General features: G+C 41.1%; 1 protein-coding gene across 4 annotated transcripts in view; it reads right to left on the reverse strand.

Annotated features, from left to right (window-relative positions):
* Positions 1–27245, reverse strand: part of NAPEPLD (N-acyl phosphatidylethanolamine phospholipase D) — a 98364-nt gene that overhangs the window by 49692 nt on the left and 21427 nt on the right. For 2 of the 4 annotated variants that reach the window (XM_013979817.2, XM_021102560.1), the window contains exon 1: positions 1912–2180. The exons of 1 other annotated variant lie outside the window; for it this stretch is intronic. The gene's annotated coding sequence lies outside the window, so the exon portion shown is untranslated. Of the gene's footprint in view, positions 1–1911; positions 2552–27245 lie in introns of those variants that run through there. One more of the 4 variants, XM_003130240.4, reaches the window with a different exon arrangement.

The raw sequence follows: 27245 nt of genomic DNA on the forward strand, positions 1-27245 counted from the left end.
TCTCCCAGACTCTCAGTTTCCTATTTTCTTCATCTGTGGAAGTGGATTAATAATCTTACAAAGTGCATGTCCATAAAACCAAGCTAAAAATAAATATATAAAAGAGTACTTGAAAAAACTGTGTAAATTATAGTTATAATACATCATTTAACCAGGTAAGTTGATAAAAACTAACTGCCCCTGGGGATATGTGAGTTCATACATAGTATGTCACAAATACCTGTTAATAAAGTATTTAAAAATACACTAAGTGGTTACTAAATTTAAAAAACAAATCAAGCAAAGTATTTTAAGTATAGACAAGTAGAATTCTTCAGTATTCTACCAGCTAGAATGGTACAGGACTTGTACATTATGCTGGAAATCATATGGGTGATTTTTTTAATGCCAGTGTTATACATGCCCTTACAGGCCTTCAGGATAAAAGTGCTCGTTAACCATTAATTACAGGCACAGTTCACTTCCCCAATAATACTTCAATGAAAACATTGTCTTCCAGCTACAGCCATATTCTAATTTACAAAAAAAAAAAAAAAAAAAAAAAAAAAAGGGTAGAATGGAATGGAAAAACCCACAGCTATCTACCACTACAAAGAAAAAGCAGAATCAAACAACAACAAAATTAAAGGCAAACAGTACTTTTCCAAACACAGACAAAATGTTCTTAAAAATCCCAATTTCCCAAACTCACTAATAATCAAAGTAACATAATACCCTTTTTCAAATACATGAAGATGACTACCACCTAAACCACCAAAACCCAAACCCTATGATGGAATACTAATATTAAAATGTCCTTCACACAGTTGAAACTGGACTAATTAAAACTTAAAGTTTACAATATCAAATCTGCACAATTTGAAATCGTGAATGAAAAATAAGAGCATGAGAAATGGACCAAGCATTTTCCTCTCTTAGAGACGCAGGTATTCTTACAGCAGGAAAGTCTGAGGATATAACCAAATAAAATCTGAAAATTGTGACATTTTCAGTTTAATTTCAGTTTGAACTGGAGTCAATCTCTCTCAAGTTTTAAACAAGCCCTAAATTTCTTCTCTAATAGACCTAATATTTTCTTGCAATAAAATCAGACCACCGTGTGACATAGGTAATCTTTTCTTTTTAAAGAGTACATAACTTCTTTCTAAACGACATCGATGTCTGAGGATAAACCAAAACCAATCAAAGTTAAAACAGAAATGGAACGGCTAAATAACCATTGTCAACAAAGATGGAAATTAATTCTTAATTTCCAGAGAGCTGTATCTCAGGAATGATTTCTCTCAGTAAGTTAATCAGATACAGCAAACATGTCATTCCAATAAGCCAAAGTAAACCAGGTGAGTCATATTATAGATAGATCAACTGCAGTAAAGGCAAGGACAAGAAGAAAGTGACTTTTTAAAGGTTATCTTTTCTCATTCCCTTAATACCTTCCAGGTTCAACTGAGATGTGATGCATCTGATGAAGAGTATTTATCTCAACTACCAAGATTACAGCTAGTTCTATCCAAAAGCGGGGGGAACTATTTGAATAGCTGTCCTGAAAAGCCTGCAATAATACTCAATTTGAGAAACAAACTACCACCGGACAGAAAACTCAAGAAAGCACGGGCTTCCATCACCCCGCCGCACCTTCCTCCAATCTTTCGCTCATTCCGTGGTTAACTTTCAAGATCAAATGAGAAACCTGTTGGAACGGATTTTTACAAGATAAATACTATCGGTGAAGCAGAAATAAATTACTCTAAGGAAGTTGTTCACCCACTCGTTTACAATACAACCAAAAGATACACCCACATTTATTCCAATCAGTGAAGATGCAACCTAGAAATGTGCAGAGAAGACAGGACCCATAACAAAAGCCAAAGACGGCTCCCGAGTAGAGTAAAAAATCCTGTGGCTCCTTACCCAGGCAGCTTCAGAGATTCGGGCTCCCCACCTCGCGATGTGTGGAAATTCCAACGAATCCCTGCCACTCACAAGCGTAGCATCTCCAGGATGAGGCAGGGCTCGGGAGCAGGAATCGACCCACAGCCCGCTCTACTCCGCGAAGAGTCCAAGCAGCCCCAGGCCGGGGCGTGAGGCCACTCCACCCAAAGACCCAGGAGGAAGCGAGGCGCGCCGCGCTGGGGAACAGCTGGCGGGCGGGACCTGGAGAGGCGGGCGCGGGGGCGTGGGGGCGTGGGCTCACCTGGCGCAGGGGGAGGCCGGGAGCGCGCGCCGCCGCCGTGGCCGCTCCTCTGCTACCGGCCACAGCGCCCCGGCGCAGCGGGAGGGGCCGCGGCGGCCGGCGGCCGGGTTCCTCCGCCTCCGGTCCCGCCGCGCCGGCTCCGCCGAGAGCGCCAGCAGCTGCAGGCAGCGCCTCAGTGCTCGCCGCCTCACCATCCTGGGACGAGCTGGCGCCACGGTCCACCGAGCGCCCCGAGGCTGCGCGGGGCCCCAGCCCAGCTAGATGCCGTTCCGTGTCGCCCGGTCACTCACTTATTGTGACCTTAGAGCCTGCCAGCTCGGCGCGGGGCCGCCCGGCCAGCTCCTACCAAGATGGCCGCCCCCGCGGACCCTGGCGCGGAGGCGCGCTTCCCCCCCTCCCGGCCCGCCCGGGCATCCCCGACACTCTACCAGCCGTTCCGACACGGCCTGGCTGCCTAGACCACCTCCTAACTTTCAGGTCGCAGGAAAACCTGCCTTGTCGCACTCTGGCCCTAATTTCTAAAATTAAGAGGGATTTGGCCTCTCCCAGCCTGCGCGATCATAGTAGACCAGCACCTGGTAGCAAGATACTTAAAACCTATGGCGCCATGAGCCTGGTAGTGAAGAATCTAAACGGTAATTTGAAGTGTGTATAGTAGATATTAACTATTAATGGCGGCATTGCCTTGTCACGGTGTGTGCTAATTAACTTTTAAAAAGATATCACAGCCTCGTGCTATACACAGTTCTCATCTAAATTCGCTTCTTTAAAACAAAAACAAAAACCTCAGGATGATTTCGGTCTTCACCGAATTGTGATTCCCAGATTTTCCTTTTTGAACTGCCAGATACAATTCAGTTTCAAGAAGTAATTTGAAGGAGCTCTCATTGGGCTTGGGGCGCGCAGGCGGAGTGGTGTCCCCGGCCTCGCTCAGTGGATTAGGGATCTGGCCTTGCAGCTTGCATCCCCTGTTGGTGTGGCTGTGGTGTAGGTTAGCACCTGCAGCTCTGAGTCGACCCCTAGCCTGAGAACTTCCATATGCCCCACAGGTGCAGCCCTGAAAAGAAGAGAGGGAAACAAAAGTAATTTAAGTATAACCAGATGGAAATAGAATTCTACAATCGGGAGTTCCCGTTGTGGCGCAATGGTTAACGAATCCAACTAGGAACCATGACGTTGACGGTTCGATTCCTGGCCTTGTTCAGTGGGTTAAGGATCTGGCGTTGCAGAGAGCTGTGGTGTTAGGTTGCAGACACGATTGGACCCCTAGCCTGGGAACCTCCATATGCCGTGGGAGCGGCCCTAGAAAAGGCAAAAAGACCAAAAAAAAAAATTGTACAATCAGTAGTTGGGCAAAATGAGTCGTCTATAAGAGCCCTCTGGGGTGTGCCCCTTGGGCCAGAAAGAATTGCCCTCTGTCCCGGACTCTGAATGTAGCTAGAACGGTTGGAAAATGCAAAGCCAACTGTTTTGCAATTTCAAAGTGAACCTGCTGGTGTAATAGCGTCGGAATGTAAAGAAGATTATGTCAGGTGTGAACTTTACTCCCTCAGGGTAGCTTGCAATTGTAGTTGAATCTTATTGACTTAGGCGTATTAAAAGCTCCTGGCACCTGGGCAGGGCCAAGCGCATGCTCTCACTGAGTGGTACATCCCGTGCTACAGGAAAAGAGTGCTACAAACCCAAATGGTCAACTGAGGATACTAGGAGTTCAGATCTTCACAGTGCTCTTGGCTAAGGAACTTTATAAAAAGATGTCCTTTGTTCCTCTCACCCAATTCTTTATGATAAAGATTTTCAAATACACGGAAATTAGAGATGCCTTTCTGTTATACCACTTGAATAAATTGCAGAGATCAAAATGCATCACTCCTAAATACTTCAGGTTAATTCTTCTAGAAACGACATTCACTTCAGAACCATGATATCGTTAGCACACCTGAGAAAACAATTCCCTGATGTAAATTCATATCCAGTTCCTATTCAAGTTTGTATGGTTGCCCCAAGAATGTCTTTTATAGCCTTTTTTTTTTTTCCTAAACTAGGATAATACCTAGGCTCATGCACTGCATTTGCTTATTATGTTTAAGAAGCAATTTGAAATGTTCGCTTGATAACTCTTTTCTACACAAATTTACAGACAAAAGAGATAAATGTTCACAGGGCATTTTTCACTGAGAGCAGGTGGCTTTAGATAAGCACATTTCAGAAGACCGGAAAAGTCTAGGAGGAATGAACAGCAATCTTAATGCATCACTGAGATTACAGTTGAGTATATTAATTAAATAATAATGTTTTTGCTTTCTTGTTTTTTGTTTTTTGGCTGCACTCACAGCATATGCAAGTTCCTGGGCCAGGGATCAAACCCGAGCCAGAGCTGTGACCTTCAACACAGAATGCCAGGTCCTTAATCCACTGCACCAGAACAGGAACTCCCTGTTTATTCTTTCTTAACTCTGGAATGTGACATAAACTTTATGAATTCTGCTGTAATTTCTACTCGACTTCTAAAAGTTTAATGGCCAGGGTTTTTTTCTAGACAATGAAAGCCATTTAGTATAACAATTTCTATCGTTTCACACAAAACCTCTTGCTTGCTCTGCTTCACAGTACAGAACAGAATGAACACCGTACACCCTGTATTTCACTCATGGTTTAATTTTAGATCCTGACCTGCTGAACTGGGTTTTATTTGTCCTTCCCTCTTATGCCACCTCTAGGAAGTCAGGTACTCAGCACATGATAACTGTCTTTTAAGTTGTCACTGTTAAATATAAGACAACCCATACACCTATGGTCAACTTAACTATGACAAAAGAGGCAAGAATATACAATGGAAAAAAGACAGTCTCTTCAGTAAGTGGTGTTGGGAAAACTGGACAGCTACACGTAAATAAATGAAATAAAAATACTCTCTAACACCATACACAAAAACTCAAATTGCGTTAAAGACCTAAGTGTAAGGTCTACAAAAATCCTAGAGGAAAACACAAGCAGAACATTCTTTGATATAAATTGCAGCAATATCTTTGGGTCCACCTCCCAGAGTAATGAAAATAAAAACAAAAATTTTTTAAATGGGACCTAATTAAACCTAAAAGCTTCTGCACAGCAAAGGAAACTATTAAACAAGCAAAAAGACAACCCACAGAATGAGACTCTTTTGCAAATGAAGCAACTGACAAGGAATTAATCTTCAAAATATACCAACAGCTCATAAAAATGTATATATGTGTAAGTACATATATATATGTGTGTGTGTATACATACACACATATATATGTATATAGCAGCCAAATCAAAAAATGGTCAGAAGATCTAAATAGAAATTTCTCCAAAGAAGATAGATGGATGGTCAGAAAGCACATGAAAAGATGCTCAGCATCACTAATTACTAGAGAAATGTAAGTCAAAACTATAATGAGGTATAACTTCATACCAGTCAGAATGGCCGTCATCAAAAAGCCTACAAACAGGAGCTCCCGTCGTGGCGCAGTGGTTAATGAACCCGACTAGGAACCATGAGGTTGCGGGTTCGATCCCTGCCCTTGCTCAGTGGGTTAACGATCCGGCGTTGCCGTGAGCTGTGGTGTAGGTTGCAGCCTGGGAACCTCCATATGCCGCAAGAGCAGCCCAAGAAAATGGCAAAAAGACAAAAAAAAAAAAAAAGCCTACAAACAATAAATGCTAAAGAGGATATGGAGAAAAGGGAACCCTCCTGCACTATTGGTGAGAATGTAAATTGGTACAACCACCATGGAGAACAGTATGGAGGCTCCTTAAAAAAACTAAATATGAGTTCCCTCATGGCTCAACAGGTTGGGGATCCAGCATGGTCACTGCTGTGGCTCTGGTTACAGCTGTGGCGCAGTTTTGATCCCTGAACTGAGAACTTGTGCATGCAGCGGGCTCCAAAAAAAAACAAAAAACAAAAACCACTACCATGACTTGGCAATCCCACTCCGGGGCATATATCCAGAGAAAACCAGGATTCAAAAAAGTAAATGTACCCCCACATCCACTGCAGCGCTATTTACAATAACCCTGACATGGAAATAACCTAAATATCCATCAACAGAGGAATGGATGAAGATGTGGTACATATACAGAATAGAATACTACTCAGCCATAAAAAGAACAAAATTTGCAGCAACATAGATGGATCTAGAGATTATCATATTAAGTCAGATGGAGAAAGACAAAGATCATATGATATTGCTTATATGTGGAATCTAAAAAAATGATACAAAAGAACTTATTTATAAAACAGAAACAAACTCAGATTTCTAAATCAAACTTAGGGTCATTAAAGAGGAAACTTGTAGGGAGGGATAAATGGAGAGTATGATATTTTATATATAAATATATAGTTATCTAGTCTATATGTAAAATAGATAACTGACAGGGACCTATTGTATAGCGTAGGAAGATCTCCTCAATGTTCTGTAATAATCTATACGGGAAAAAAATAGATATATGGATATGTGTAACTGATTCAACCTGCTGTAAACCTGAAGCTAATACAACATTGTAAATCAGCTATAACCCAATAAAATTTTTTTAATAGGACAAGGCCTAAAATGAAATCAGTTGTGCTAAGCTCCACATCACCAAATCACAACTTAAAATGTCGGCCTCTCCCAGAAATGGAATCTTTAACCAATCAGGAATCTCCTGGTCAGAACTAGTCAGGTCATTGGCCTGTTAGATCTGTACCATCCCCTAAAGGAAAGTGACTTTATCACAACCAATCCACTTTCTGCTCGTATGACTATCTTGCCCCACTCCCTGCTGCCTGTAAGCCTTTCATTTTGCACAACTCCTTGGAGCTTCTTTCTGTCTGCTAGTTGGTATGCTGCCCAACTCATGAATTATTGAATAAAACTTGTAAGATCTTTAACATTTACTCAGTTGAATTTTTTAAACATCACTTAATTTTTAAATGTTAATTAATGCTCTAAAGAAGAGGTGAAAATCGGTATAACCACTATGGAAAACAGTATGGAGGCTCCTCAGAAAACTAAATATAGAACTACCATATGATCCAGCAATCCCAATCCTGGGCATATATTCAGAAAAAACTATGATTCAAAAAGATACATGCACCCTATGTTCATAGCGGCAGTATTCGCAATAGCCTAGGCATGGAAACAACCTAAACGTCCAACAGATGAATGGATTAAGAAGATGTGGTACATATCCACAATGAAATACCACTCAGCCCTAAAAAGAATGAAATAATGCCATTTGTAGCAACATGGATGCAACTAGAGATTATCATACTAAATGAAATGTCAGACAGACAAATACCATATGATATCACCTGTATGTAGAATCTAAAACATGGCATAAACAAACCTATCTACAAAACAGAAACAGATTCACAGAAATAGAGAACAAACTTGTGGGTGCCAAGGGAGAAGGGGGGAGGGAGTGGGATGGACAGGGAGTTTGGGGGTAACAGGTAAATTCTATTACATTTAGAATGGATAAACCACAAGGTCCTACCATGTAGCACAAAGAACTCTATCCAATCCCCTGCAATAGACCATATAGACTATGATGAAAAAGAATATTAAAAAAGAATGTGGAGTTCCCGTCGTGGCGCAGTGGTTAACGAATCCAACTAGGCACCATGAGGTTGCAGGTTTGATAACTGGCCTTGCTCAGTGGGTTAAGGATCCGACATTGCCGTGAGCTGTGGTGTAGATTGCAGATGTGGCTCGGATCCCATGTTGCTGTGGCTCTGGCTAAGGCTGGTGGCTACAGCTCCGATTAGACCCCTAGCCTGGGAACCTCCATATGCTGTGGGAGCAGCCCTAGAAAAGGCAAAAAGACAAAAAAAAAAAAAAAAGAATGTATAGGAGTTCCCATTGTGGGTCAGCTGGTTAAGAACATGACAGAATGTGAGGATGCAGATTCAATCCCTGGCCTTGATCAGTGGGTTAAGGATCTGGCATTGCTGTGGCTGTGGTGTAGGCCAACAGCTATAGCTCTAATTCAGTCCCTAGCCCAGGAACTACCATATGCCACAGGTACAGCCACAAAAAGAACATGTTTAAAAATGTATATACAGGAGTTCCCGTCGTGGTGCAGTGGTTAACGAATCCGACTAGGAACCATGAGGTTGCGGGTTCGGTCCCTGGCCTTGCTCAGTGGGTTAACAATCCGGCGTTGCCGTGAGCTGTGGTGTAGGTTGCAGACGCAGCTCGGATCCTGCGTTGCTGTGGCTCTGGCGTAGGCCGGTGGCTACAGCTCTGATTCAACCCCTAGCCTGGGAACCTCCATATGCCGCGGGAGTGGCCCAAGAACCAAGGGATAGCAACAATAACAACAACAAAAAAAAAAAAAAAAAAAAAAGAAAAAAAAAAGATAAAAATGTATATACATGTATGACTAAGTGACTTCACTGCATAGCAGAAATTTGCACAACTTTGTAAATCAACAATTATTTTAGAAAAACACAGAGGAGAAAATAGGCACAGTTCTCTAAAAGATGCTGGTGGCCAAGGTAATGTTTCTGGAGACTAGTATTAAATGAGATTATTTTAATACTTCACAAAATGTTAAGTGCTATTTAAATTACTTCTGAGAAACCATATATAAAACAATTTTAGCACAGTGGCTCCTCTTTAAACTGAGTTATGTTATCAGTAGTGTCCTTTCTCCTGCCTCCAGGCCTAAAGGCACAGAGGACTAGAGCACCACATGACTACTTACCAGAGCCTTTAATTCAATGTGTATTTACAGCAGCACCTGTGAAATTCAGTTAACTACTGTGTTCACCTCCATTTAAATAAAAAATTGTTTTCATGATCATTGAGAATCTACAGATAAGTCCAAACAGCAATAAGACAGCTAACTTCTCACCAGTGCTCTGCCATTTACCTCTTAGACCTTGGAAAATACCCATCCCATCTCACCAGGCCCCTCTTCGAAATGACTGTCTAAGGCCGTTTGTAGTTTTAACATTCTGTGACTCTATAAAAATATTTGGGGGAAAATATGTGAAAAGAGGGTGTGATTACAGGGGGGGAGTTGTATTGCATTAGGCCAATGGTCAATGAAATTGGACTTGAAGGCCAAATCTAGCCTGCCATCTGATTTGGGTTTTTTTTAATTCAAATTAGTTTGCAGAATATAAAGTCCTCAGGAGTTCCTGTCATGGCACAGCAGAAACAAATCCATCTAGGAACCATGAGGTTGCAGGTTTGGTACCTGGCCTTGCTCAGTGGGTTAAGGATCCAGCATTGCCGTGAGCTGTGGTGTAGGTCGCAGACGAGGCTCGGATCCTATATTGCTGTGGCTGTGTTGTAGGCCAGCAGCTGTAGGTCTTATAGGACCCCCAGCCTGGGAATTTCTATGTGCCATGGGTGCAGCACTAAAAAAGCAAAAAAAAAAAAAAAAAAAAAAAATATATATATATATATATAAAATCCTCAACATTCATATTATAATGACACTTTCTTATTTTAGAGGGGTAAAATACAAGTAACACAAAAATGGTTAGGGTAGTAAATTTTATTTTTTTATTTTTTTGCTTTTCATGTCCACACCCGATGCATATGGAAGTTCCCAGGCTAGGGGTCAAATTGGAGCTACAGCTGCTGGCCTACCCCACAGCCACAGAAACGTAGGATCCGAGTCACATCTGCAACCTACACCACAGCTCATGGCAATGCTGGATCCTTAATCCACTGAGCAAGGCCAGGGATGGAACCCAGGTCCTCACAGATCCTGGTCGGGTTTGTTAACTGCTGAGCCACAAAGGGAACTCAAAGATCGTAAATTTTAAATGTACAGCTCAGTAGCATTAAGTATATTCACATTGTTAGGAAATAGATCTCCAAAATTTTTCCATCTTGCAAATCTAAAACCCTATACCCATTAAATGATACTCCCCTCTTCTCCCCATCCCTAAGCCTTGGTAACCACCATTCTATTTTCTGTTTATGGGGATTTGACTTTTTTTTTTTTTTTTTTTTTGGCTACACCCAAGCTATGTGGAAGCTCCCAGGCTAGGAATCGAACCTGTACCACAGTTGCAACTTGTGCCACAACTGTGGCAACCCCAGATCCTTAACCCATTGTACCACACAGGAACTTCCTGGATTTGACTATTTAAATATCTAATCTATATGGGATAATCCAGTATTTGTCTTTTTGTGACTGGCTTAATTCACTTAACATATTGTCCTCAAGTGTCATCCATGTGGCATGTAACCCATGATTTTCTTCCTTTTTAAGGCTGAATAATATTCCACTATATGTATTTGTCATATTTTATTTATCCATTCATCCATCAGTGGACATTTGGTTTGCTTCCACCTCTTAGCTACTGTGAATAGTGCTGGTATGAACATGGATGTGCAAATCTCTCTTCAAGACCTTTTTTCCAAATATATACCCAGAACTGGGATTGCTGGATCATATGGCAATTCCATGTTTTGAGGAACCTCAGTATTGTTTTATTGATTTGAAACAAATAGACTGCCAAATATTTCTCCGGCAAAGATGGCGCAGCAAAGAACTGCAAGTCAGAGTCTGCAACCATGATAACCCATGTACAAGTCCTTGCATAGCAAGGAAGGAACATGCTTTTATAAAGAGGAAAAGGAAGTTGGGAGGGCTGTAGTAAACAAAGAATCCATGGCTTCTCCTTGGCTGAATCCTTCCTCTTAAAGAAGGGTCTTTCTTCCTGTTGGGCTCTGGTATCATCACAGGGCATGAGAGCTCCCCCTTCTGGTCTCCCACCTCTATTTAATTGGGGTTTCGATTGATTTTTTATCATTTCCATAGAGACTGAATCATTTTACAACTCCAGTAATAGGACACAGCTATTGCAGTATCTCTATATCCTCTTAACACCTGTCATTTTTTGTTTTCTTAATAGTAGCCATCCTAATGAGTCTGAAGTGATATTTCATTGTGATCTTCATTTGTAGTTCTCCGATGATTAAGGGATGTTGAACTTCCTTTCATATACTTGCTGACCATTTATGTATCATCTTTGGAGAAATGTCTAAGTACTCTGCCTATTTTTAAATTGAGTTATTTGACTTTTTATTGTGGAGTTAGAGGATTCTTTATATATTATGGATATTAACACCTTTTCAGATATATGATTTGCAAACATTTTCTTCCATTCCGTAGGTTGCCTTTTCACTCTATTTTGTCCTTGATGTACAGAAATTTGTTTGATACAGTCCTATTTGTCTGTCTTACTTTTGTTTCCTGTGCTTTTAGTGTCATATCTAAAAAATAATTGCCAAGTGCAATGTCATGATTTTCCTCTGTTTTCTTCAGTAGATTTACAGTTTTAGGTTGCCACCTGTTTTTGTATGGTCTGTTAACAAAGAATGTCTTTAAACAGTTTTACATGTTTGGGGGAAATAATCAAAATAAAAAATGTTTAATAATACCTGAACATTATGTAAAATTCAAATTTCAGTGTCCATAAAAAAGTTTTATTGACATAAAGCCACATTTGTTCATTCACATATCATCTGACTATTTCTTCACTACAGGGAAAGAGCTGAGTAGTTGCAACAGAGACATCTGACCCACAAAGCCTAAAATATTTATTGTCTGACCTTTTACCAAAAATGCTTGCTGACCTCTATATTAGTCTACTTTTCTCCTAAGTCTCAGCATCTGAGATGGGCCAGAAAAGAAAAGGTATAGAAAAGTTTAGAGTCAAGGACTCAAGGATAAGACCTGTGTTCTATCTAAAGGGATATTTAAGAAAAGTTCTCTAAATCTTCTCTTCTTTTTTAAAGCAGAATCAGTAGCCAGGAGAAATTCTGGCAGATGATATCACTTTACAGCAGTAGCTTCTAAAGTGGGTATACAAGAAAACAGAGCTTCTGTTTTATGTTTTTTAAATCTCATCCTTTTTACTTTGAACAGATATATATGAATATATATCAGTATAATAGCACATTATAAAATTCATAAATAAGGGATATTTGTACGGCATTCACAATAAAAAAATAGAGACTCTGAGAGATCTCCAAATGAGAGGATGGTGTTAGCAAGTGGAGGAGGCAGTTTATCCAAAGACATCGTTAAAATTAAATCTCTTTGCTCCTTAAGAGTACCTTCATACAGAACAGTTATGAGAACATACTTCAAATTTCATCTAGCATATATCAGACCAAATGTAGAGACTAGCCAGATATTATTCAGTTGTATGAAAATATTTCTTACTGACAATGGGTCAGTTTATTTATTTATTTATTTATTGCTTTTTTAGGGCCACACTTGAGGCATATGGAAGTTCCCAGGCTAAGGGTCCATTCCGAGCTACAGCTGCCGGCCTATCCCACAGCCACAGCAACGCAGGATCCGAGCTGCATCTGTGACCTACACCACAGCTAGCGGCAGCACCAGATCACCGACCCACTGAGAGAGGCAAGGGATCAAACTCACATCCTCATAGATACTAGTCACATTCGTTTCCGCTGAGCCACAATGGGAAGTCCAGCTTATTTTCTAAAATCTCAATGATTTTCAAAACATAAAAATCTAACCCCAGATAAACTCAGTAATGCTACTGATTTGCTGATTTTAAAAATAGGTATTCTAGGACTTCCCTTGTGGCTGAGCAGGTTAAGGATCTGGCATTGTCACTGCAGCAGCTCAGGTGGTTGCTGTGGCGTGAGTTCAAACCCTGTCCTGGGAATGTCCAAGTACTCAAGATAGGGCCAAAAAAAAAAAAAAAAAAAAAATTTCCAGCTTCTGATAAATGGCATTTTCTATGTGGATTAATAACAGCAAAAATATAGAGGAGCACTTCAAATGTGGAGGGATTAGTCTGCCATTGCTACTATTTATTTCTCTTGGAATATTCTGTGCCTTCAAGAACAAACTGAGATAGTACAAGTCAGCAGCCTATTTTTAATCATGAAACTTTAGATGTGCTTTAAAAAAAAACAGTGAAAGGGAGACTAACCAAGAGATACGTATTTTGTGGTTAAGAAAAATTATTACACTTCAAGGGGTTTTTTTTGAGTTTTTATAGTTGAGTTTACTCTTTAACTTCTTTGAATTTTTATTTTTATTGTGGTATACTTGATTTAAGATGTTGTGTTAGTTTCAGGTTTACAGCAAAGTGAATTGTATACACATACTCACATCCTTTTTCAGATTCTTTTACCATGTATCTTATTACAGAACATTGACTTCCCCAGGCTATACAGTAGGTCCTTGTTGATTTTCTGTTTTATATACAGTAGTGTGTATATATTAATCCCAAATTCCCAGTTTATCCTCTCCCCCATCTTTCCCTTTTGGTAGCCATAAGTTTTTTTCAAAGTCTGTGAGTCTGTCTCTGTTTTGTAAATAAGTTCATTTGTATCATTTTTTTTTCAGAATTCACATATAAGTGATATAATATCTGTCTTAACTCAGTATGATAATCTCTAGGTCTATCCACATTGCTGCAAATATCATTTCATTCAATGAGTAATATTCCATTATATATATGTACCATCTTCTTTATCCATTCCTGTCAATGGACATTTAGGTTGTTTCCATGTCTTAGCTGTTGTAAATAGTGCTGCAAGGAATATTGGGGTGAATTTGTCTTTTTGAATTGTTTTTTTCTCCAGATAGATGTCCAGGAGTGGGACTGCTGGATGATAGGGCAACTCTGTTTTTAGTTTTTTGAGGCACCTCCGTACTGTTTTCCACAGTGGCTGCACCAGTTTACATTCCCACCAACAGTGTAGGAGGGCTTCCTTTCTCTATACCATTTTAGCATTTGTTTGAAGATTTTCTTGATGATAGCCAGGTATCACATGATACCCCATTGTGATATTGAGCATCTTTTCCTGTGCTTTTTGATCATCTTTCTGTCTTCCTAGGAGAAATGTTTATTTAGATCTTCTGACCATTTTCTGATTGGGCTGTTTGGTTTTTTGATACTGAGCTGCAGCAGCTGTTTGTGTATTTTGAAGATTAATTCCTTCTCAGTCACTTCATTTGCAAAGATTTTCTCCCATTCTGTGTGTTGTCTTTTTGTTTTGTTTAATGGTTTTCTTTGCTGTGCAGAAGCTTTTAAGTTTAATTCAGTCCTATTTGTTTATTTTTGTTTTTATTTTTATTTTTTGGGGGAGATGAATCCAGAAGGCACAAATTGCTGTGATTTATATCAAAGAGTGTTCTGCCTATGTTTTCCTTAAGAGTTTTATACTCTATGGCCTTATGTTTAGGTCTTCAATCCATTCTGAGTTTATTTTTGTGTATGATGTTAGAGAATATTCTAATTTCCTTCTTTTATATGTAGCTGTCCAGTTTTCCCAACACCACTTATTGAAGAGACTGTCTTTTCTCCATTGTATATTCTTGCCTCTTTTGTCATAGATTAATTGACCATAGTTGCATGGGTTTATTTCTGAGCTTTTTATCCTGTTCCATTAATCCATATTTGTTTTTGTGCCATTTAACTTTTAAAATATTACTCTTGTTGAACAAAGATTTCAGTTTTTAATCCTTATGGCATTAGATTGTCAAGAAAAATCTATTGAGGGGTTCCTGTTGTGGCACAGCAGAAACGAATCCATCTAGGAACCATGAGGTTACAGGTTTGATCCCTAGCCTCACTCAGTGGGTTAAGGATCCAGTGTTGCCATGAGCTGTGGTGTAAGTCACAGACACAGCTCAGATCTGGTGCTGCTGTGGCTGTGATGTAGGCCGGCAGCTGTAGCTCCTAGCTGGGAACCTCCATATGCCGCAGATGCGGCTCTAAAAAAAAAAAGAAAAAAAAAATCTATTGATAAATTAAGCAGGAGAATATGGGAAAACCCACCATGGTTTTGTCCAATGAGAGAGGATCTCTCCTACATCTCAGTGGTTCAAAGAATATGATTTGAGGGAAGTCTTCATATGGCCATAACCATTGTGAATCACTTATTCTTTGTCCATGTAGTTTTGGTGTTTTTTGTTTTTTGTTTTTTTTAGGGCTGCACCTACAGCATATGGAAGTTTCTGGGTTAGGGTCTAAACAGAGCTGCAGCTGAAGCTTATGCCACAGCAATGCTGAATCCAAGCTGCATCCACAAACTATACCAGAGCTTGCAGCAACACTGGATCCTTAACCCACTGAGCAAAACCAGGGATCGAACCCACATCCTCACAGACACTATGTTGGATTCTTAACCCACTGAACCACAACAGGAACTCCTATTCTCATAGTTTTTTGAGAACATTATTTCTGGTTCCCATGCAGTGCAACAAAAGATTGGCATTTAGAATTTAAAAAATCAGAATTTTCCAAAATCTAAACACCAAAAACTGACTTTTAATATTGAAAGTATTAAGTTCTATTCATCCTTTTCTTCCTAGCTAACTAAATACTGTATCTTATGAAGGCTGGGCGCTAAAACAGGTACTTTGTTAATGACTTACTGGATTGAGCTTCTTTTTTTTTTTTCTTTTTTTTTTTGTCTTTTGTCTTTTGTCTTTTGTTGTTGTTGCTATTTCTTAGGCCGCTCCCGTGGCATATGGAGGTTCCCAGGCTAGGGGTTGAATCGGAGCTGTAGCCACCGGCCTACGCCAGAGCCACAGCAACGCGGGATCCAAGCCGCGTCTGCAACCTACACCACAGCTCACGGCAACGCCGGATCGTTAACCCACTGAGCAAGGCCAGGGACCGAACCCGCAACCTCATGGTTCCTAGTCGGATTCGTTAACCACTGCGCCACGACGGGAACTCCTGAGCTTCTTTTTACACTTTGTTTGCCACCCAAAGAAGCTTGACTTGACTTCCTTCCCTTTATGATGATTTCCTTGCACTGCCTTGTGCAATGCAGGGTACCTCTGACATAGGCCAAGCTGTTCACGGCAGTGAGTGTAGCTCAGGCCAGGCCTGCCATCAGTACACACAGACCCCAAGGCAATAGTATTACAAGGTACACATGCTACATGTCTCATTATTTAAAAGTCACAAATCAAACTGACAAATGGTTAAGTAAAAGATATTCAACCTTCCTACCTTGACAAAATACACCTTCGTAAGGATGAAAAAGCCCAGGTTCTGTGGAGCTCTTGGCCCCCTCTGTGTTCTCCACCAAACCCTGGGGAGTGCTTAGGGAACAATGGCCCCTTGTGCATGACATTGGCTTCAAGGCTTTGTCCTGTACTATGATGTGGAACATTCCCCAAGTCCAAGTTTCTTCCATTCCCTAAAGAGCCCCTCCTTGGCCACTCATGGGCCTTGAGGTCCACAGAGCTGTGTCTACCTGGCATCAGGAGGATGGTGATGGGGAAGAGGTCGGGGCAGGCTATGGAAGCAGCCCTGGAACCATTTGGGCAGGACTCCAAATTCCTAGGTACCTGGAGAGCATCTGGAGAGGTACAGACAAAGTAGTCCGGAGTGAGCTCTCAGGCACAGGGCCTGGAATGGGAGCCTCTGTCCTGGGTCTAGTTCTGCTTCAGCATGTCCTACACTGTACATACAGCCAGTCCTGAATCAGAAACTGTGAACCTCCTGCACCTGTTAAAAAAAAATCAAAAACCAAAACCACCACCACCAACAACAAAAAATTTACTCAGCTAGTCATGTGACTCTGCCATCAGTGATTCAGTGAAAAATTTTTCAGATAGTTCCCTAACCCTTTTTAAATTGCCACACACATTTCCATCCCAATGTTAATTCAGCATGGATGGCACTTATTGCAGTCAGAGGAAAAAAAAGATGTCTTGCCTTCTTCCTCCTAACGGGGCAGAGGCTGGGCAACTAATGAGGGTTATTTGTCCCAGTCCTTCCCACCTACCCCTAAGTTCCCAAGTCCCCAGCCACAAACACCTGCGTGTCTTCTACTTCCAATTCAGGGACAAAGAATTCTGCTCTCCATGCTAAACCAAAGAATCCTCCCTTCCCCATAAAAAATCCACCTCCTAATCCCCAGAATCTATGAATGTGGTAAATGGCAAAAGAGATCTTACGTGATTAAGGATCTTAAAATGGGGAGACAAACCTGGATTATTCAGGTGAGTCCTAAATGTAATGACAAGGGCTTTTATAATTCCCTGGTAGCTCAGTGGGTTAAGGATCTGGCATTGTCACTGCTGTGGCACAGGTTGGATCCCCGGCCAGGGAACTTCCGCATACCATGGACTAGGCCAAAAAAAAAAAAAAAAAAAAAGCACATGGGGAGGCAAGAAGGTCAAGGAGAGAAGGATGTGGCAACAGCAGCAAGGACTGATCTGTACAGCCACAGTCAAGGAAGGTGAGCAGCCTCTGGAAGGAATCAGTCCTGCCAACTCCTTGCCTTCAGCCCATTGAAACTGATTTCAGCTCTTAGTTTCCAGAACTGTAAGAAAATACCTAAGTATGCATAGCCCTCTAAATTCATGGTGCTTTGTTACAAGAGTAATGGAAAGCTACTATATTCTCCTTTAAGTAGTCTTTAAAGTGTGATAACAACATATATAAAATATCTCTCAGCCTAATATCAATGAGGGGACACATGGATTTAAACGCTATACTGTGACTTCCAGGTTGAGCTCTGAGAGACCCAATTTCCAGGCTTTCTAGGACCAGTTCTCCAGGCTGATGCTAGCAGTTGTGGCTGGAGGATTTGGAGAAAGGAGCAGAAGACCTAGTGTTGGGAGAGATTGGTAGGGAAGCAGAATTTGCCACTGTCTCTTGGCATAAGGAAGAAACAGAAGTTTCACAAAGTTTTTCTTTTCAACTCCCACTTAACAGCCTAAAAGAATTTAGAGAGAGGACCTATTCCAGGAAAGAGAACTATCACCAGAATTCTCTCCAGTATAATAAGAACTAGGTGTGGTAGACAGAAAGGAACCTAGGCAAGTCTGCTAAAATTCCTCTCGGTGCCCCATGGTTTCTGTATGGCCCAGGAAACAGTTATTTACTAAACATTTGCTCTCTTCCTTCTTTCTATGAATTCGCTTCTTTTCCTGTGAAGTCCCAGGCCCCTCAGCACCCTTCTCCCTGGTCCAGGATGATATATATATACCTCATTTTATTTGACTCTTTGGAATCTCCCATATTTATGTGGATTCCCTGTACATTCCCTGTGATTAAATTTGGGATTTTTTTTTCTCCTGTTAAACGATGTCATTTTAATTATTCAACCAGCCGGAAGAACGAAGAGGGGAAAGGGGACGTTTTTTTCTCCTCCCAACAGACTGCTTCTGGTCCTGTTATAAACAAGTCATTATCTACAAGTCTGAGCTGCCATGAGGTTAACCTACATAATCTCTAAGATCTCTTCCAATTCTAAAATTTGGGGCTGTGGCAAAACATGATTAGCTTTGACTTTCACATTCACACGTTACTGCTGTTGCAATTGCTCTCCAGCCCACTTCCCAGCCACCCTGTCCACCACGAAGCCTATGTGTAAACCACACACACGTCTGAGCTTATGCACACATTGCTGCTTCTGTTTAGAATTGTCTTCCTGGCTTCACCCCTGAGAATTGAGGTTTCAGCAGCAACGTTCAAATCAAGAATCACCACATTTGAGAGGCAACCCTACCTTCTCAGAGCAGAATGCTCATCTCTGCTTTGGTGCTTTCAGAAAACTATTAATGCAGGTAGCAAATTATAGTGTGATTATTTGTTTCCCTTTCGGTTTCCCAAACCAGAATGTGGGCTACTCACACGCAGACAGACATTCTGCCTGACCCATCTTTATATCTCTAGCACCGACTTCTGTGTTTGGCACACAGAAGACACTCCTACTGTGTCTGGACTGAAATGAATGATGATTCCCTGAATTCTGAAGTGCCTGTTTGGGGCTGGGCAGGAGTAGGAAATGGGGAGGAATGGAAGGGAAGTACAAGAGGACAGGAAATTTCTGTTTCAGCAAGATTTCCAGAGCCCTGGAGAAAAAAATGAGGCCAATGTGTGTGATGATTTAATTCCAGGCTATCCTTAGATGCTCATTGCCCATGCGATCTAAGCATCTCTCTTGACCTTGCTTCAAAGTCAAATTTTAAGTGAAGTTAACAGTATGAGATTCCTTGCACAGCAATCTGCTGATTAGAAGCTCTTAACTGGGGCGGATGGCAGGGAGCCACGCATGATTTGTCAGCTCTGCATCCTTGTATGCCACAAGGCAGAGGCTACAACTTCAGAATTTTATGGGAGCTAGTTAACAACTCTATCCTTATAGACCATTCTGAGCAATAGCTCATAAAACAGTCTACACCAGTGTTCTTTCGTCGGCATAAGACATATCCTCCCCCTATTCTATGAGTGCTCCGAATATGTCTTCCATTCCCTTGATACAAAGAACAAAGGACAAACATACTCAGAAAAACTTAGAGTGGAAATGAGGTCATCATTTCCACTTACCTTACAAAAACCTATCAACTCTTTTCGCAATATAAAGACTGAGTTGCTATTTACAATGTCTCTTTGATCACACATCACTCTTCATGGTGTAGCCATCTCTGTATGTGCTTTTGTGGTTTTATACCATATACCTGTGTTGGTTCAAATTTTGCATTTGAGATTCTGCTTATTTTAAGTTGCCATTTATTGTACATTTTCCATGTTCTGGCCACTATGCTGAGTGCTTTACAGATCTCCTTTAATCCTCATAACAACCTCAGGCATTCAGCATTGTTAATCTTTTTATTGAGGAGGAAGCTGAGATTTAGAGAGGATAATTAGCTTTCCTGAGGGCACAAGGCTAGTAAGATGTGGAAGTGACAGGCCTGTGAATGTTGGAGAGTTCCTCTTCTACTTCAACTTTTTAAAAAAATATACAATTATATTAACTTCAGGTGTACAGCATAGTGATTCAGTATTTTTACAGATTATATGCCATTAAAAGTTATTACAGAATGATAGCTATAATTTCCTACATTGTAAAATATATCCTTATTAGTCATCTATTTTATACAGTTTGTACCAATCCTATACCCCAACTTGCCCCTCCCCCTTTCCTCTCCCCACTCGTTTGTTTTCTATGTGTTAAGTCTGTTTGTTTTACTATATACATTCGTCTTGTTTTCAGATTCCGCATATAAGTGATATCCTATCTCTCTGACTTATTTCCTCAAATACAGTATTTTCTAGCTTCATCCACCTTGTTACAAATGGCAGAATTCATTCTTCTTTATGGCAGAGTAATATTCCATTGTGTGTGTATGTATGTGCAGAGATATATATACATACCACACCTTCCTTATCTATTCATCTGTTGATGGGCACTTGGATTGCTTCTTTATCTTGGCTACGGTGAATAGTGCCACTATGAACATTGAAGAGCATGTACCTTTTCAAATTAGTGTTTCCATTTTTTTCCAGATATATACCCAGAATTAGAATTGCTAGGTCAAATGGTAGTTTTATTTTTTAGTTCTTTGAGAAAATTCCATACCGTTTTCCATTGTTGCTGCGTCAGTTTACATTCCCACCAAAAGTGTGCAAGTGTTCCTTTTCTCCACATCCTCACCAACATTTTTTATTTTTAAACTTTTTAACGATAGCCATTCTAACAGGTGTGAGGTGATATCATGGTTTTGATTTGAGCATCTTTTCACATGCCTGGTATCCATCTGTTGTCTTTGGAAAAATGTCTATTCTGGTCTTTTGCCCATTTTTTGATTGGGTTCTTTGTTTTTTTGATATAGTTGTATGGAGTGCTTATTTTGGATATTAACCCCTTATTGGTCATATCATTTGCAAATATTTTCCCCCATTCCATAGGTGGCCTTTTCATTTTGTCAGTGGCTTCCTTTGCTGTGCAAAAGCTTTTCAGTTTAATTAGGTCTTATTTGCTTCTTTTTATTTTTGTTTCTTTTGTCTTAGGAGATAACAAAAAATATTGCTACAATTTATGTCAAAGAGTGTTCTGCCTATATTCTAGGAGTTTTATGGTTTTAAGTCTTACATTTAGGCCTTTAATTCATTTAGAGATTTTTTAATATGGTATGATGAAATGTTCTAATCTAACTGTTTTACATGTAGCTGTCCAGGTTGCCCAGCACCACTTATTGAGGAGACTGTCTTTTATCCATTGTATATTCTGGCCCCCTCTGTTATAGATTAATTGACCATAGGTGTAAAGGGTTATTTCTGAACTCTCTTCTGTTCCATTGATCCATCTGTTTGTTTTTGTGCCAATACTCTGCTCTTTTAATTACGACAGCTTTGTAGTATAGTCTGAAGTCTAGAAGGGTGATAGCTCCAGCTTTGTTCTTCTTTCTCAAAATTGCTTTTGCAATTCTGAATCTTTTGTGGTTCAATATGAATTTGGGGATTATTTGTTCCAGTTCAGTGAAAAATGTCATAGGTATTCTGACAGGGATTAAATTAAATCTATAGATTGCTTTGAGTAGTATGGCCATTTTAACAATATTAATTCTTCCAATCCAAAAACATGGTATAGCTTTTTATTTGCTTGTATTATCTTCAATTTCCTTCATCAATGTTTTATAGTTTTCAAAGCATAGGTCTTTCACCATTTTGGTTAAATTTATTCCTAGGCATTTTATTCTTTTTGACCTGATTTTAACAGAAAAAAAAAAATTTTAAACCTTCGTTTTCTGACAGTTCATTCTGAGGGCAGATGGAGCCCATGTGGACTGTCAGCATCTATCTCTTGAGCGGTTATGGGCTATGATTGAGTGGTTGCCATCAGAGATCTGGGCTGCTTCTGACACACTGCTTGAGTTAGTGCCAAAAACAGCTACTACTACTCCACCTAGGCTCCTACCTGGGACTGGGTCACATATGTGTCCCCATAGTCAAGTCAACTCTCCAGTTGTAGCCACCCCAGATCCAGTGCTGAGATGTGGCATGGAGTAAGCAGGACTGGAGTGGTCATGGAAACCTGGAGTGGTCATGCAAGCCCACTAGAGTAGTCTTCTCTCCACCCTGCCTCCAGTGTAAGACAGTGTGCACAGTCCTGAGTGGAGTCCAGGCTTCCCACAGCCCTTAGTCTCAGTGGTCCTCCAGCCAGCCAAATGGGCTTGTATCCCTTGTGTATGACGCCAGGACCAGTGCACCCCATCTGTGGCTCTCACCATTCACTGCCCAGGGCAGGTGCCTGCCTGTGTCATCTCCCTTTTCTCCTGAATCTCCTCCAGGGGCACTGATCCTGACCCAACTGCTTTTCTTTCTTTCCTGTCCAACAATGTGTGGGTCTTTCTTATAGCTTTGCTTGTACAGGGGTCCTTCTGCCAGGTTCTAGTTGGTTTTCAGAGAAGGGTACCACATATAGATGTTTTTTTGACTTGTTCATGAGGGGAGGTGAAATCCACATCCTTTTACTCATCCATCTTGACTGATCTCCTCTCTTTTAATTCTTGAAGTCAGAGAGAACAAAGCTAGATCCCAAAGGACTCCCTATGTGGATCCAGGCCAAACATGAAATATAGGTTTATTATGTACATGTAAAGGTACATTGAGGGGGACTTTAGTGGGAATTACAATACTTTGTAGAATATGGCCTCTGTCATGCTCTGTGCTATCATGAAGATGAAACTTTGTGGATTAGGTTTTATTAATTCCTTTAAAACACACACACACATACACACACACACACAGATCAGTATAGTATTCTGCAATCTAGGTCGTCTATGGAAGGGTAAGGACTTGGGAGAAGATTTCCAAGACAACCATCATGAGCTTAGGGTTCACAGAATGTCCCAGATTTGCAAGGACAGTCTGAGATTCACTCTTGGCTTGGCCTTATGTCCTACAAGAAGCTACTCAACTCCCAAAAAGCAAGAATCATAGACTTCAGTGGTTTCCCAGATGTCTACGTATAAGCCCAGATGACTGCATAAACATTACTGGGGAAATGTTTCAAATATAGACCGATGGGCCTCACCCAAGAGAGGTCTGGGGAATAACAAAATGACTATTATTAACATAATGTTTACTATGTTCCAGGCACTATTCTAAGCATTTAACAAGCATTTACCCATTTAACTTGCTTAACAGTGCTGTGAGGCACATGCTATTATTGTCACCATCTATCAACGATGAAACTGAGGCACAGAGAGGTTAAAGAACTTGCCCAAGGTCACCCAGCCAATTAGGAGCTCAGCCAGACATGAACATAAGCCAACCGACTCCAGATTTGCACTCTTAACCTCTATACTATGTTATGTATAATCTGTATGTTGACTAGTTTTCCAGGTGATTCTGATGTGCAACAAGGTTTGGAAACCCTCACAAACCTCAAATGATATCTGAATCTCCTCTAACAACCCCATACCTAGCAGTCTCTGAGCTAGATTGAGAGCCACTCACCTCAGGGCAGCCTATTTTAGAATTTCTGCTCATTTGTGACTGCCTCCTCCACTCTGTGGAGAATAAGACTGATCCTGGAAAGAACTGTATGATGGAATGAGTGCGGACTTGGGAGGAAAATAGGTGAGATATTGGACTGGCTCCTATGGCTTAGAAGAGATGTTTGTGTGCATCTCTTCCCATGCCTGTTTAATGGCATTATGTTGGTAGCTTGAAATCCACCTTGATGGAGTATTTACACCGCAGAAATTGGCAAACACAACACACCCGGGCTTCTTTCCTCCAGTTAAACATTTACCAGCACACCACTAGATTTATGGCTTAATCCTCAGTTCCACCACCTACTGGCTACAGCACTCTAGGCACATTTTAAAAAACTCTCTAAGCTTCATTTTTCTCATCCGTAAAAATGGAAGGAATGACAACTATGGAAAATAAAAAGAAACATGGAAGCATTTGGCATAGTTTTGAAAAGAGTTGGCATTTTACAAATAATGTTCCATTTTCTTTCCATCTCCCAGTTGGTCCCAGACAATAAAAGATATCTATCACATTCATCCATGTCTTCTCTTTCTCAAGCTAAAATTTTGGTTTTTTTCCTTTCTTTCCATTTTTTTTTTTAAGGGCCGCACCTGACAATATGGAGTTTCCCAGGCTAGAGGGGTCAAATTGGAGCTGTATCTGCTGGCCTACACCATAGCCACAGCAACACAGGATCTGAGCTGCATCTTCAATCTACACAACAGCTCACAGCAGCACTGGATCCTTAACCCACTGAGCAAGGCCAGGAATCAAACTTGTGTCCTCATGGATGCTAGTTAGATTCATTTCCTCTGAGCCACAATGGGAACTCCTAAAATTGCTTTCAATTATCCCTTACTTGTGTTTGTCGGCTCATTCCGATCAGCCACCCTTCCTGCTCCAGTTCCTCTGCCTGCAGCTCTGCCCCCATGCCTGATACCACTGTCATTTCCAGGTCTGTTACTGATACACCAGAGCCCAAGAAAATCATGGGTCCCTGACAAAGTGGGAAGACTGCTCTGCTCCTGTTGCCATTACAATTTGGTTGATTATCTTCCATAAGGACCAAAGACATGTTGCTTAGACCCCAAAGGCCTGAAGATTTTACGAAACTGCTATTGCATGGTTTTACTCGCATTCTCTCTCTCTCCATAGGAACTAGGTATGAATTTGCCGGGGAGGGATTGCCTGAATCAGGAAATAAATTCAAATGACAAGTAAAACTTAGGGCTAGACCACTCCTTCCAAAACTTAAAGCTTTGCAACTAGGCCAAGGTTAGCTGTGTGATTCTTCGTTTTGGTTCTGTTCTTTTAAAAGGTTCATCTGTCTATCAACCTACCAGACACATCCATGCCAATCTGAATTCCAATGATGAGCTGATAGAACCAGCTTGGGGGCTCCTACAGAATTCCTCATGAAGAGTGTACCCAGACCTAAACACCATATTCTAGGCAGAGCTAGATGTGCAGAATGCAGAGTGAAGATCCCTTCAGGGTGGAACACTACAGTTTTAGAAAAATTACCTAAGAAGAAATTCCCTTTTTAAGAAATCATCCTACTGTTACAAATATAAACTGAACTTTCAGTTTGCAAAAAAAAGATTGCTTTTAGGTCACAGTTTACTTGTATCTTCCACTCACCACTTATTTGCACACTTGACTCTTTGAACATGAATGGAGAGCTTTTAAATTTGTACCTATGAAATCTTAATGTATTGCATGAAGCTCAGCACCCCAGCTAAGATGACCAGCAGAGGTCATCTTAGGTTACAATTTCATCTCTGTCAAACAGTCTTTCATGTGGCAAAAACATTTCTAAGGTTTTTACTGAAAAATGTAAGAAAAAGATCTCTTAGATGACTGGACAAATATCATTTAGGACACAGCAGCACGTGTCCTGCCCAAAACGTGTTTGGTAACCCAAAGTAATCCAAATGCTAGTGACACTATTTTTGAGGCCTCACATGTATCTCAGTCTCTCTTTTTGCTTTTCTTATCACGGCTTCCATTGCCCCCTTGCTGCTGCTGCTTCCTAATGCCTTCCCTGCCTAAACTTGCATGCAAGACGCCATTAATGTGAATCTGATGGGCTCCAACAGTCACCTCACCATCTATAGTGCACTGTGGATTTCCCATGTGGACTCACTCACAGCTCACTCCTCTGCCGTGACTAGCCTAACAGCTGATTTGGCTGGAATAGCAGTTATTAGTTCCTTCAGATGTGGCCAACACAATGGGGTCTCTTAACAAAAATGTGTTCATTCATGGTATTAACTGGTCACCTGTGTGACAGATGTTATATCGTGGCTGGTAGTATACGCCAAGTCCCTGCCCTCAGGGAACACTCATTATAAAAAAAAAAGACTTAGACTTCCTTTTGGAAGGAGTGGTCTTTTTTTTTTTTACAAGTGCCCTCAGGGAACACTCATTATAAAAAAAAAATTTAGTGGTAAGTGCCATTATGTATTAAAAAAAAAAAAAGAGGTAATGAGAGAGACTGGGCTAGGGAAAGGGATTCGAGTTGACAGGGAAGGCCTCTTGGAAAAGATAAAACTTAAGCTGAGACTTAAATAATGAGGAATTGCTCTCATCAAAAATCTCTGTAAGGGAGTTCCTGCTGTGGCTCAGCAGTAACAAACCTGACTAGTATCCATGAGGATATGGGTTCGACCCCTGGCCCTGCTCAGTGGAATAAGGATCGACTGTTATTACACTGAGACCTGGTGTAGGTCTCAGACTCGGCTCAAATCTGGCATGGCTGTGGCGCCAACCAGCAGCTGCAGCTCTGATGTGACCCCTCATCTGGGAACTTCCACATGCCTCAGATGCAGCCGCCCCAAAAAAATATCTCTTAAGATTGAGTTCGCGCTGTGGTGCAACAGGATTGGTGGTGTCTGCACCACCAGGACAGGTTTAATCCTCAGCCTGGCATGGTGAGTTAAAGGATCCGGAATTGCCACAGCTGCAGCATAGGTCACAACCGTGCCTTGGGTCTGATCCCTGGCCCGGAAACTGCATATGCCATGGGACAGCCAAAAAAGAAAAATCTCTAAGAATATTCCTGCCCATTCCAAGAAGGTCTAGCCAAGTGCTGAGTATGGGACTGAGACTGGTATTGAGGAAGGGTCAGTGTGGTAGAACTAATGGGAGTAAAGGGAAGAGAGGCAGGTGAACTTGGAAAGGCAGGCAGAGACCAGATCACTTACGAACCACTTAGGAGTTTTAAATATGGCACATGAGTTGGGTGTGGGGAGTACAATCCGGTTTTAAAACCAGAAGGTACTGCCTGACATGCCGAATTCAAGGTGGGCCTAGCAGGAACATAGCATTTCAAATGTGGTTCATTTCAATCACCCAGAAACTTCTGTCTTTCATCCCTCTGTCATTTGTGACTTTATAAGCAGACTTTTTCTTTTTCCTTTTTATAGCTGCACTCGCGGCATATAAAAGTTCCCAGGCAAGGGCTCACATTGGAGCTGAGGCTGCCAGCCTACACCACAGCCACAGCAAGGTGAGATCTGAGCTACATCTGTGACCTACGCTGCAGCTTATGGCAATGCCAGATCCTTAACCCACTGAGCGAGGCCAGGAATTGAACCCACATCCTCATGGACACAATGTCGGATTCTTAACCAGCTGAGCTACAACAGGAACTCTCAGCAGGCTTTCCAGTATTCTCGTCCAGGTTTACAGAGTGGCTGAAGTTCCCAGACATGGATGACAATCAGAAGATCCAAAAGCAAGGGGCTCGAGGAGCAGTTAGGTGACCAAGGTAATTTCTTAACA

This window comes from Sus scrofa, chromosome 9 (assembly GCF_000003025.6).
Source record: "Sus scrofa isolate TJ Tabasco breed Duroc chromosome 9, Sscrofa11.1, whole genome shotgun sequence".
NCBI lineage: Eukaryota > Metazoa > Chordata > Mammalia > Artiodactyla > Suidae > Sus > Sus scrofa.